The 13,648-nt window shown below is 36.9% G+C and overlaps 1 protein-coding gene across 4 annotated transcripts in view; it reads right to left on the minus strand.

Moving 5' to 3' along the window:
- Positions 1-13,648, minus strand: part of LOC136852586 (uncharacterized) — a 138,029-nt gene that overhangs the window by 45,006 nt on the left and 79,375 nt on the right. The window contains exon 1 of one of the 4 annotated variants that reach the window (XM_067127427.1): positions 5,706-5,815. The exons of 2 other annotated variants lie outside the window; for them this stretch is intronic. The gene's annotated coding sequence lies outside the window, so the exon portion shown is untranslated. Of the gene's footprint in view, positions 1-5,382; positions 5,816-13,648 lie in introns of those variants that run through there. One more of the 4 variants, XM_067127426.1, reaches the window with a different exon arrangement.

The raw sequence follows: 13,648 nt of genomic DNA on the forward strand, positions 1-13,648 counted from the left end.
GTGCTGATGACCTGGGATTAAAAATGAGCTTTTTCCCACAAGTAGAGAAGAGCTGGTAGGAGCTTGGGGGAGACGCTCCCTGCCTCTGCTGTTGGAGGAAATAACCACTCTGCAGCCGAGTTAAACGGGAACTACATTTTGTTTTACCTTTGTAGGATTCAGGAATTACAAACAATCTCGCCACTCTACCAAAACCAGTGTATGGATACGGGTATAAGTTTTGCAGACCAGTACCTTGTGATGCTGTTGCACAATTCATACTGTATTTCAATGTCAAACCGCTTCCCTCGGATGGGGTGGCTCCAGCGATTAAAACAACGCAAAGCTGAATGTCACACTCATACTTCCACTGTCGTATTGTGGATGGTCCACCGGTGCAGAAAACTTCCCAATATTAGCACATCCAATTACCTAGAAAGGCGGCAAATAAGCATCGCATATAACACTGGACTTACAAATTATATTCAGTGATATACGTTTTCCCTTATACAAGTCGCTTCAGACAAAAAATTGTCATTGCCCCATTCGTCCATAACTGCTGAATCAAAGATGGAACCCATGAAGTAATTTCCACATCATTAGCTGCTTTTTATGCCTACACAAAATGCTTTCTGGCAGCAAGTTCAACAGATAAGCTGAGAAGCTCCCTCGAGCGAATGGATAATACGAACCTTCCACTTGAACACCTCCTCTATCTTCATGGACCCTAAATACCCTAGGTTACCATATTCCTCCACAGATTACTCTTCCTCAAGTCAAAATGAGCTTTCTCCCTCTCTCTCTCTCTCTCTCTCTCTCTCTCTCTCTCTCTCTCTCTCTCTCTCTCTCTCTCTCTCTCTCCTAGCCACAATCTTAAAGGTGATAATTTGGTTAGGATATCCACATCACTGGAAACAAACAAAAAATCCAAAGATTCAACTCTAACCAATAACACTAGCACACCTAAAGTGTTTACAATTTTATGATCACTAAATCTGAGAGAGAGAGAGAGAGAGAGAGAGAGAGAGAGAGAGAGAGAGAGAGATCAAAATACTACAAATTCTGTCGTTTCTAAACAAATTTTAAATGACAATTGACTAAATTATAAAACAAACACTTGGAGACTATGAGCATAGTATCAAATATTTCTAGAACATATTTGCGAAAATTAACACCAATGTGTTGAATAAACCTACTGCAATGACCCCAGACAAACTTTAAAGCGAAATACGAATAACTCGAGTTTAATACACCGCAAACAAACTCAATGGAGAAAAAAAATACATTAACATGAACTGACTGTTGTCTCATAACACAGACAAGAACCCACAAGGGATAAGTAATATAATTAATCCATAAACAATCAAATTGTTGGAAAGCAAAATGAACAACAATCTGGTTGTCGGAAAGACCCAACAAAAAACTGGTAAAGTTATAACTTCTAACGCATTTTCGACTCGATTTACTTGAGATTACCTGACATCATATCATTATGGGCGCTGATGCTGCATCACCATTTAGGTAAGCAACTCAATTTCCTTTAAGTTTTGTGAACATAAGAAAATCTCAGAGGAGTACAATGTTTCTGAAAAGGATTTTAAAAAGGCCCCAGACATCGTACGCGACATTCCCACCAAGAAGCTTAACACGATGTACTCGCCATCCCCACCAAAGGCCTGAGAGGAAATTTCGCAGCAGGAGCAAGAGACCACTGGAAATAAAAGACCCGTAACTGATGTAACATTATTAACGCATAATTAAACACCTACAAAGGCAAACGCAAGGAATCGTAAGAAAGAGCCACACAGTTATGCTAGGTTAAAAGATAATACAGCACACTGCACAAATTATTTCGGGCAAGGTTTACTACATGAAGACCTTAAATCAGCAAGTTACAAAGGATCGATGGTAAACAAATGTTTGAACGATCTTATCAAAATATTCATTTATCAAGTAAAAGATACTGAGGAACTTTTGCTTACTAATAAGATACTAATCAAATTTGCAAGGTTTCGTGCGTTTTGCTGAAACATTAAAACAGTGGCAACACCATTAAACAGCGATTACCAATTCAATGCTGGAAAGATAAGGTTCAATATATTCCTTTACGATTTCAACTGAAGACTTAAATGAAAAAAGAAAAATATATAACTATTAAATACCGGAAACGGTGAAGACAAAATATTTGATAAAATACGTTGAACATGACTATAAAAATAAAAGCTACACGCATTCAACCATGCCTTTTTTAAAGAAATATGAATACGACTAACAGTGAATAATATGTAAAGAAATTAATCTTTAAAATTAAAGAAGTACAAAACTTCTTAGGGTAGAAGCAATATTCAAAGGACATATGAATTCTGAACGAAAGAAATACACACATACATCGACAAACTTATTTTCTGAGAAAGACAGTACACCATCTCCTGCCTCTATACGGCTTCCTACGCCTACAAATAAACACGCACACAGCAAAAAGCACAAAATATATTCTTATTGTCTAGTGCACTGAAGAATTTCTAACTTTCCAAATACAGCAATGGCATACAATAGGGTATTTACAAGTTAAGTTAAGTATATCTTAGTTTAACCAGACCACTGAGCTGATTAACAGCTCTCCTAGGGCTGGCCCGAAGGATACGACTTATTTCACGTGGCTAAGAACCAATTGGTTACCTAGCAACGGGACCTACAGCTTACTGTGGAATCCGAACCACATTATGACGAGAAATGAATTTCTATCACCAGGAATAAATTCCTCTAATTATTCATTGGCCGGACGGAGACTCGAACGCTGGGCCAACAGCGTGCTAGCCGTGAGCTCTAGCCATCCCTCAAAAGAAGAACTAGGGTATTTACAACCCATGTGAACAAAGTTTCGAAGAAATTTGGATCTCACGAAATCTCACTGCGAGAGCAGCGAACAGATGCGCAGAAATTAAAGATCCAGCGCTGTGAATGGGTGGTCTAAAAGAAGAATCCCACTTATCAATTTATAAAAGAGAAACCGACTTGGATTATGACTTCTAAGAACAAAGTTATTAGCAGAAAGGAGGGAAAAATTGGTTAGCTTTACAGCGAGATTTAACAGTCCCGTGAATCAAATCTCAGAATTAAGCAAGTAATGATCATTAAAAACAACTCTTACCCTCCCAAATGTTTAATACCACGATAAAGTTAAACAGCCAAAAAATTGTTACCAGGATCTACAAACTTCAGTTGACAAAACTGCATGGACATCGATACGTAATGCAACTTTCAATTTTTACAAAGAGCAAAACAATTCGCCACTGAAGATGAATTACATATGAGTGAGTAATCACTTTTGTGTCTTGAAACATAAAAAAAGACAATACCCGATTAAAAGGTTGCAAGGGTAAGCAAAGTAATTTCGTAGAGTGTCTTCCTTGGATTATTTTCATATCTCATCAAAATAAATCAGGAATTTGAGGTGTCAGAAATGGGTAATACTGAATGACAATGAAAAAATATTTGGGTCATGCCGAAGTTGGTTTTATGAAATAATTTCATCTGCTTACTAGTAAGCAGACTTTTGATAACAATTTGAGAGAGAGAGAGAGAGAGAGAGAGAGAGAGAGAGAGAGAGAGAGAGAGAGAGAGAGAGAGAGAGAGAGGAGTCTTAAGTTTGTATGAAAACGCACATTTATCCCAGAAAGGTACATCTAACACCTGCCACTACTGCTGAAGACATTTTAACAGTGAGCATTATAACAGTTAATAGGGTATACAAGCATGGAGGGCAACCACAAATCTGAAATTCATCACAACTTTCCTAGCGAGTTCTTGAATATCGGCTTAACAAAAAGTGCTCCAAGATCTCTCGTTAAGAAACGTTAACATCCATAAACGTTTCCTCGTATAAAATCATACCCAACACCAAATCCGGCAATATCAGAGCACTGGAGTATCTCCGTACAGAAAAAGCACCACAACATTGCCACAAGGAGAGTTATTTATTAGTTTACGAGTTAACTTCTTGCGCTTTATAATGTCATACGCCGATTACCTCTCACATGCGATAAAAAAGACAAAAAACCCACACCATAAGACTTTTGACCTTTCCCATGACGTCTGACCCAAATAATTCTGTAATACCATCATGACCCGTGAAACGAAATGGATATGGTCAAGTATGGAAAATTGGCTCATTAATTCAGTTTTCCCAGACTCCTATAACCTTCCCTTTTTCTGAAGCGAGTTTATCGCTTCCTTATGTGCTATATCCCATTTTTGTTTGTCTCTTCAACTTTCCTTTCGTGCTGTGATTAAGCAGTCTTAATTTTTTCTATATCCGATTATTATTCATGCTAGATAATTATGGGAATAAATTCCTGACTGAAAATGGAAGAGTCATCAGAACAGCCACAACTACCGGATGAACCAGAAAACTTGTAGATTAAAAGACCATGAAGTTTCATTGACAATAATGTGCATTAAAAAAAATTAAAACCTATTGTAGAGATAATTTCAAGCACATTTTCTGCAACGAATTTTCAACTGAAAGTCGATACCAATTTCTTATGAATGCCAAGTTTAACAATAGTTACCGATCGGAAATTCATTAAAGCAATTTATTTACTGACAGAACCACAATTATTTTACGCCACTCTACCTAAAAATTGCTTTTATTTATTAAACTGAAACAGCCTGCTGCTTCCACTGTCCTTCATTCTACTTAAAATTTCCTTTTTTGCCACACCATATCAAGGGCACTGAACAACCCTCCCGGGCACCCGTCAGTCTCAGCAAAAAAAAAAATAAATAAATAATGGAAATAATTTTTTTTTTTCTAAAAAACACAAAAAGAGCAAGCCTCGCATTTTACTTCTATTTTCGGTATCTACTTTTCAAAGACCTCACAGATAAAAATCGACGTCGGGAAGCGAACGGGTAATTTCAACGAATCATTAAGCAAGCATCCACGTTCTTTATCTCTTGCTTATGATATCACCCCAAAAAGATTAAAATGACCGTACAATACTTGGATAATCACTGTCAAAATACAATTCACTTAATTTTTCTTGCAAATACAGCTTCAACGTATTGTCCATATGTATTCTTCTATGCCTTTAACAAACCCAGCCGTTACGTACATCAAACTGTGATCCATACTTGAACGACTCATTTCATAAATATGCGTTGCACATAAGTTAATAAACAGAACCATTGTTCCTCCACATAATTCAATAAAATAATTAACATTTTTTTATTCTTTGGGGGCTTTAATGACAATCACTGAGACCAGGGGCATAAATGCCACACTCAACTGTTTCATTCAGTCATGTATAACTGATCACTTTATAGTTCGTCACTCTTAAACCCGTAAAGATATTCTTAAATGATATCCATAAACAAAAACAAAAAAAAGACAGGAATTACCATTATCACTTGGTATGTTTCGTTACAGCCGAAATGAACATTCACCACAAGTACGAATTAGTGTCTATTTCCAATCCAAAGCTGTATCCAAAATTCCATGATGACGTAAGAAAAGGGTATAGTGGTAAATAACACCTCCTCCAAGATGCGATCACACCAAACCCTAACCACGGACTGACTGGCGACAGTTTCTATAACGACAACACACATACATACAGCCACACGTGTGTGTACGTGAGTCGATCTACACGTGTGTGTGAATCACACACACTGCACTAAAGAGTCACGCAAGAGAGCCCGTCGCTCCCCCTTGTGGATGATACCTCCTCACCACCGCGTTCCTTCCAATCGACTGAATGTCCGCCCTCAGCCCTTTCCTCTCCTCCTCCTTCGAGGTTTCAATGACTTTCTTCATTCTTCCGGTAAGCGACTCAAAGATTAGCTTTAATCATACAACATCACCTGGAGACGGTGTGTGCGTGCGTCCGGCCGTCCTTCCAGCATGCGTCTATATGCCTCCACATAAGGGGCGGGGGTAAAAAGGCCTCTCGGAATCACGAAAAGCACCGGATTGGCTCTTTGCGACATGACGTCACGCGGTCTTCAGCCTCGCTACTGGCGGGACGCACGAGAGTGACGAGATTCCTGAATGCTTATTGGTCGACCTTAGACAGAAACAGGGAAAAAAAAAACACGGGGGCGCCAAAACAGTGATTAGATGATACAGCAGATAGCTTGATCATAGCCAGTCTTCAAGAGACCTTCTAGGAGACAGCAACGCTGCGGCCCGTTACCAGAGATGCATCACCCATCCGTTATGTCGGTCGCTATTCCACGAGATGATGCGGACTCTCAGTGCTACTGCAATTCTGTTTACACGAGTCAGTAACTAATGTGATTTAATTATTACTATGGATAATAAATGTCAGATACTGTTTTGCTTATACGCATTAATTTGGCATCACTTATGGGAAATTTAAGGTGTCCCATTTCCTTATACATGAAATTTATCCTCTATCAAAATATGAGTATTTTTTATAATGTTGATTTTTGATCAAGTGCTTGTGTATATGACATTGTTCACAATATGTATAAATTTTAAACGTATATGTTACATATTTAATATATATATATATATATATATATATATATATATATATATATATATATATATATATATATTAGATATATACTGTATAGATAGATAGATAGACATATAAATAGATATACATGAATAACACACAGAAGTACTATCTCTCCAAAAAGAACTATAACTCAAACAAGACTAAAGATCCAATTCTGACTTGGCGACACTATAAAAAAATATACTGATAAAAGTTCCTCCTTAACTTCTGAAAGATTAGGGTTGCAAAGCAAAAAACTTCATAGGAAGGAAATAAGCTTATAAGAAACTGAAACACTTAGGAGTGATGAGCATGAATGCCATTATTAAGCTGGCCAGAATACAAACTCTTGGTAGGGTTGTTTTAACTAAGAGAGAGAGAGAGAGAGAGAGAGAGAGAGAGAGAGAGAGAGAGAGAGAGAGAGAGAGAGAGAGAGTAGCTTGTCTAATGAGTGTCTTATGAATGGTTTTACCCCGTCGAGGCCCTTCCGTTTGATGGTATACATTTCGACGGAGAAATAAACACTCGCGTCTGGCGGTTTTTCTCTTCTTTCACTCTCTTTCTTTCCCCTACCCGCGATTCACAATGGTCGACTAACGTCTGGGTACCCAACTGACTGCTAAGGTTAACTAGCGTACCTGATTTTAGGACACGTGCCCATTCGTCCCCCTCGTCCGGTTTAAACACTGGTCCCTCACATTGGGAGCCGAGAGGGAGAAAGAATAACCTATATCTATTTCTGCGAAAATTCACAGTCTTGGTTTATATGGCTTACAGTACTCCATACCTTGAGGAAATGGTATACTACATACCTGTATACTTTACTGAACTATAATTCCTTGCCATCTAATATTCTCGAGATGTTCTTAGGCATATTTCTTCACAAAACGCATGAGTGAAGGGTTAAAGCTTCTTAAAGTATCTTTCTAGTTACAGCGAATATTAAAAAAAAGGGCAGACTTAAGCCTCTATAACAAGATGTCATACGATTTAATCAGTGTAACAATTTAGTGTTCCTATCACAAAGGAACACGATGGTCAGTAAAGGAAAGTTTCCGACCTCGCTTTGGAAGTATGGTATATAAAAATGTTTGGTGAGATTGCATGCAACCACTTGCAAGATTAATTCGCAATACACACTTCCTCGTCTTTATTACGCTTCAACAGATGTCCTTCGACAGCGATTAGATGCAAGCAAATACCCGAAATGGACAGAGAAAGAAGCGCCACCGGGATCAAGTGTCTGCAAAACATGGGTTATGACCCTTAAAGAAATCCCTAAAGATATAGTCAACAAAGTTGCTGAAATATCCCCTTTCGATTCCATTCTTTAGAAGCGGAAAAAACCTCAACCACCGTCGAATAGGTGGCTATCATCGCACCCTTTCGATGACATACGTATGACTGTCAAACAGAAAGCCGACGTCAAGGGCATCCATTATCTTGGGGATGAGAAGCTGTCCTTTCTAACACATCTTAAACACCATCTGTCCAGTACCGGGTCTTTATCTCCTCCTTACCTCCTTAAGCTTCTGAATTATAGTTTTCACCAACCACTCGTCCTCCACCCTTTCTACGTGCCCAAATCGTCTCAAAATCCTCTAATTCCTCTTCTTTCCCATTTCTAAATATTTCCATTTTTCTCACCCTTTAAAACTTCATTACGTCTATATACGAAGCAAACAGTTCTATCTCAACAGCTTCAACTCTTTTTCTCTCTAATTTCCAACTGACATCAACTTTAACCTCCACAGGTCAATTCCACGACTTGAGCCATATTCTGACCAATTCATTGTGTCGCATTTGACCTAAGCAGAGAAATCAGAAACCAGTGTTTATATATATATATATATATATATATATATATATATATATATATATATATATATATATATATAATATATATATATATATATATATATATATATATATATATATATTATATATATTAGTCCCCCACTGGCTGTCGGCCTAAGAAACAGGAGATCAGCGCCTGCCCAATGAGCCTACAGGGGCCCAGGAGGACTTTAACTTTAACTAATATATATATATACATATATATGTATATATATATACTGTATATATATTTATAAATATATATATATATATATATATATATATATATGTATATATATATATATATATATATATATATATATATATATATATATATAAAACACTCGATCTGTAGAGGTTTCAACTTACGGACGTCAATTACCACCCAGCCACAGGCCCTACAACATCCATCCATCCAATAATTCTCCATTTCGCAAGGTGCGTATTGAGGCAAATTATACCTGCCTTATTAATGACTGCAGCTCGAAGCAGAAGCCTTGTTTCTTGCAAGGAAACAAAGAATTTATTGGGGAGAAGAGGAAAATCAGTTTAATCATTATAATCATAATCTAGTAATATTGTTATAACTCTACACATTGTTATAACCCACAGTAATTTTCTATCTAACGGAGATTTTGACGTGTAAAAACTTTCGAAAATTTCCATGAAGAGAAGAATGCACAACGAAACAATAAGAACATGGAGAACCAAAGTCTAAATGTGTCACCTGGGCCACTGCAATGCTACTAAATTGCCAAAAACTAAGAGAGAACATTTTTCTCTCAGGTCCAACTACGCTGAGGTAGTGTCTTTCATTTTTTCTCGCTTCCTTAACTAAAAGGAATTCTACAATTTACTCTAATCAGATTTATGACTCAAAATGCGTACAATTTCTATGCTACAGCACAAGACTATTAAACCTGAACGAATTCCAAATATGAGATTAATCCGGCATTCTACGAAATATCTTCTACATATTTTCCGAAGATTGTGAACCTTAAAAGTGAATGCATGTAGAAACATTCATGTTTAAATATGGAAGATTCATATTCTCTTTCTCTCTCTCACTGAAACTGATCCGGGAGTTTAATTTATACCGGCTGCTAGACAACTGGCAAGCAATTTAATGAATATATTTTCTCTCTCTCTCTCTCTCTCTCTCTCTCTCTCTCTCTCTCTCTCTCTCTCTCTCTCTCAGAAATTTCCTTCCTGTGTGTCTTTTAAAGAAGTTGATTTTATCTGCAAGCAACTCTGTCATATCAAACTTTTATAAACAAAAACTGAATAGCAACTGCAGCTCCACTAATTCACATACAGATATAGGCACGCTTTATTCATTTAAAAATCCATAAAACAATTAACTATCACATTAACCAAAACCTGTAGCCCCACTTCACCTCGACCATACCCTAAAGATTCTGACCTTATCTCCCACCGGCGTCAAATTCCAAGTAAGGATTCTGCTTTCACGAATCGCACCCTAAGCAGCAGGTGTTGCTTCACAGAGATTCAAGGTGGTCCACACACAGACCTAACACGGCCACTCCGGTGACAAGTCTTAGCTAGCTCTCTCTCTCTCTCTCTCTCTCTCTCTCTCTCTCTCTCTCTCTCTCTCTCTCTCTCTCTCTGATGTCGATATTCCGTTACCTCAGAAACTCCCGTTCTTTCCAAAAGACGCTCCTTTAACAATCCGTATATTACTGTAGATTTCTATACCATAAAATTTTGTGAGAGGTTATGACTTTACTCCCCGTTGTTAATAATAATAATAATAATAATAATAATAATAATAATAATAATAATAATAATAATAATAATAAAATGGTGATGACCTTCATAACACCAAGAACGGAACAAGGTTTAGGTAAAAATTATTCCTGCCCTTCAATTTCCAACACTCCCAGCCCCTGAATACCACCACCCCAACCGTACCATCAATACTTCACATTCTCCCTTCTCTCATATCACCTGCATTCCAAGAACGCGCTGGCACTGGCAGTGTCTAATTAAAGACAGGTGCAGGGACGCGACACGCGTGCGCTCAGGCAGCGTGGCCCAGCAAGTGGTCAATTCGTTTGTTTCCGTTATGCCAAGGCCCAGAGAAAAGTTTTTCTCAGGTCCTTGGTTTGAGCCAGCCCCATGCTAGCACAGGCTCTTGCTCCTACAGCAACACGTAACGGTGGTCAAGAATAATTATCCATTAAATCAGGATTCCCTCATACATGCACATACCCGCACACACACACACACGCATCAACACAAAATTAGAGTCAAAATATAATGCATTATTTTTTTCATTCTGTGAATAAAGTCTACATAAAAATGGATGATTAAATCAAATCATAATAGAAACACAATGTATCTAGAATACCAGGTATTCTAGAGGCCGGAGGCCGAGGCTCGACCACGAACATTTTGAAACCAGACCATCATCCTCCCTCCATCACAAAGATAGATAACTCCACAATTTTTTCCCAACAATTTATGTATAAACTACGAATACCTATGATAATTGGTCAATTCCCTTGGTGTCATCTGAAAAGGCTTCATTAGAGAAGGATAAATTCCTAACTTAAATCTGTCTTTTACAGAATTCAAAAGGTCCAGTCATTCCTAAGTCACTCACGATAAACATCATCATAATTTGGTCCAAGAGCATTTTGGTGGTAATTTAAAAATTCGTCAACAGACTTGAAGCATTAGAGTAAAAGTCCTTCCACACTAAAACTCAAGTTCTTGACCTCACTCATTCAAGCTACTAAGCAACAAGGTATTCCCATCCTGACTCAATACTTTGGTGATCCTCTAAACATTACATTTGGAATCGTCAAGCTTCAAAAACAACATTTATCAAGTAACTCACAGATTTTAAAGGCTTATAACCATAAAAACCATGATAAAGATGGCCTTTACAAATGATAGGAGCATTAACTTTGCTATCTTTCTAATATTATCTTATAAAGTGTCACTGAGTGAGGGAATAACTCGAACCAATAGAGAGGTCCAGTTACTTGTATTTTTGTGCGGTGGATTCCATTACTAATCTTATGTTTTATTTTTTCTAAAACAAGCTAACGACAAAAGTGGTGATTTTGGACAATCAAGCTTGAACTGATTTTATCATTTTGGTTAAAACACAGAAGAACCCAAGCCATCTTCTCCATAACCCAACCTTGAGCTGTCTCCTACATCGTTTAAATGTGAAGAGGGGCCCAAGGGTACAAATTATAATAGTCAGTTTAGGCCACAAACTACTTCATATGAGAAAATATTGCCTTTTATTGCTGCTTATTTCTTACCTACACCAGCAAGATTTAACAAATGCCCAACCTCTATCCATAATCTAGACAGGAGCAGGTGGAAGGGAAACTACTTCCTGAAACAGAAATTCACTGCAATAACGAACTTCTGACAGGAGCAGGTGGAAGGGAAACTACTTCCTGAAACAGAAATTCACTGCAATAACGAACTTCTCTGTGTTGGACAGATTCGATAACCTACCAGAGGTCCTTTGACAAAGTTAACCTATCTATGAATCCACGTATTGGTCATTTCCAGATAGACCCAATTCCAATCAGATGAATAATTAGAAAATTACTTCCTTTAATTTTTTTTTTATCATAATAATACTCTACAATATCTAACCATCTTGATTATGATAACAAGTACAAAATTTCAAAAGTTCACGAACTCCTTAATTTCTCAAGGGAATTTATATCAAGAAATAATTCTATATGTAACCAAGAATTTCGATGAAACAAAAACATGAAGGTCTTAACAAAACATAATACACAACACAGCATGTACATGTAATAAAACAATGTAAATATATAATGTGAACACATGCAACCACAGCCAGATACCAACTAATTAATGGATGGAGTTCAAATATAAAATTACCAGTCTTCTGTAACAAAGGAGTTGAAGAAATGCAAATAAGAAAAATGAAGATTTAAACGCATGAAATAAAATAAACATTAAATAAACAAGTTTCACAGAACATTTCAATTCTAATATATCTGACAAGGAAGTTTCAATTCCTTTGGCGTACTTTTATTAACCATACCATTAAATAGACGAAAACAATTTTCATACAAGCAGCCCAAGAATATGATATACGAGTGAGTGGCAAACAATAATACCGTCGGGTAAGAAATTGCAATAATCTTGTAAAGTATACAGCAACTTGAAGCTCAGGGTTATTAAGAGCACGGTCACTTCATAAGTTTCATTGAGGCTATCTCTAAACACTTGAATTCACTTTCCTAAGCACTCAGTTTCTGTAGCTTTTCTTATACTTCTCCTTTAACTGAGAAGCATGACTTCCAGTTGGTGAGAATGAGAACTGCCATGGACTTGGCAAAGCTGCAAATGAATAGCTTCATAACCGGACAAATTAGCCAGGCTACGACACAGGGTGAGAATGAGGCAAAACACTTAGGTCACACTTTTTTTTAATACTTGTCTGAGGGCCCTTCCTATCGCAACTGATACTAGTTTATGCACAATAAACGTATGTGCTACACCTACACAAACACAGGTTTGGGTACACTCTCAGAAAGGCCACTAAACTTAGTTTTGCTCGTTTATCCTGTATGCAAAAATAATCGCTTCACAAGAATGTACCCACGTGTCACATAAGAAAATAGCTTTAGTCTGTTCACAAATGTATCTTAAACCCAACTGAGTTTAATATATTTCATATCCCGTTGGTCACTACGTTTTCAGGTTGCCATCCTTTTCATTAATGAGTGTGTGTGTATATATATATATATATATATATATATATATATATATATATATATATATATATATATATATATATATTGTCACGAAGTGATCAAGCACCTGGTTATTACACAAATAATAAGACCAAAAGTTACCTCACATCGACCAGATACTTGAAACCTCACAACAAATATGTTAAGACTGAATCTCCAAAGGTACAGTGATCCTATAAAACTTACCTATCACTTGAGAAAATCAATGTAACTTTATCAAGTTATGGGTGAGGTAAAAATTAATAAGTTATATCCAGACTAGTGGAAAATGGATATCACTTCAACAAACACTATAACTGTCTCTCTGGTTCTATTCTACCTAGATAAGTCTCAGGTGAACAGACAGGTATATCACTTACCTTCTACACATCCGTTAATTTCTGTAATTACTGGTGGTCAAAATGAAACGCTGAGCTTTTAAGACTTTAAACAAACAAATTTATTTCTAAGTTCATATTTCTAAATTCAAAAGTTATATGCAGAGTTCACAATCTCAAAAAGATTTACTATTAATTGATAACAGTG

This window comes from Macrobrachium rosenbergii, chromosome 25 (assembly GCF_040412425.1).
Source record: "Macrobrachium rosenbergii isolate ZJJX-2024 chromosome 25, ASM4041242v1, whole genome shotgun sequence".
NCBI lineage: Eukaryota > Metazoa > Arthropoda > Malacostraca > Decapoda > Palaemonidae > Macrobrachium > Macrobrachium rosenbergii.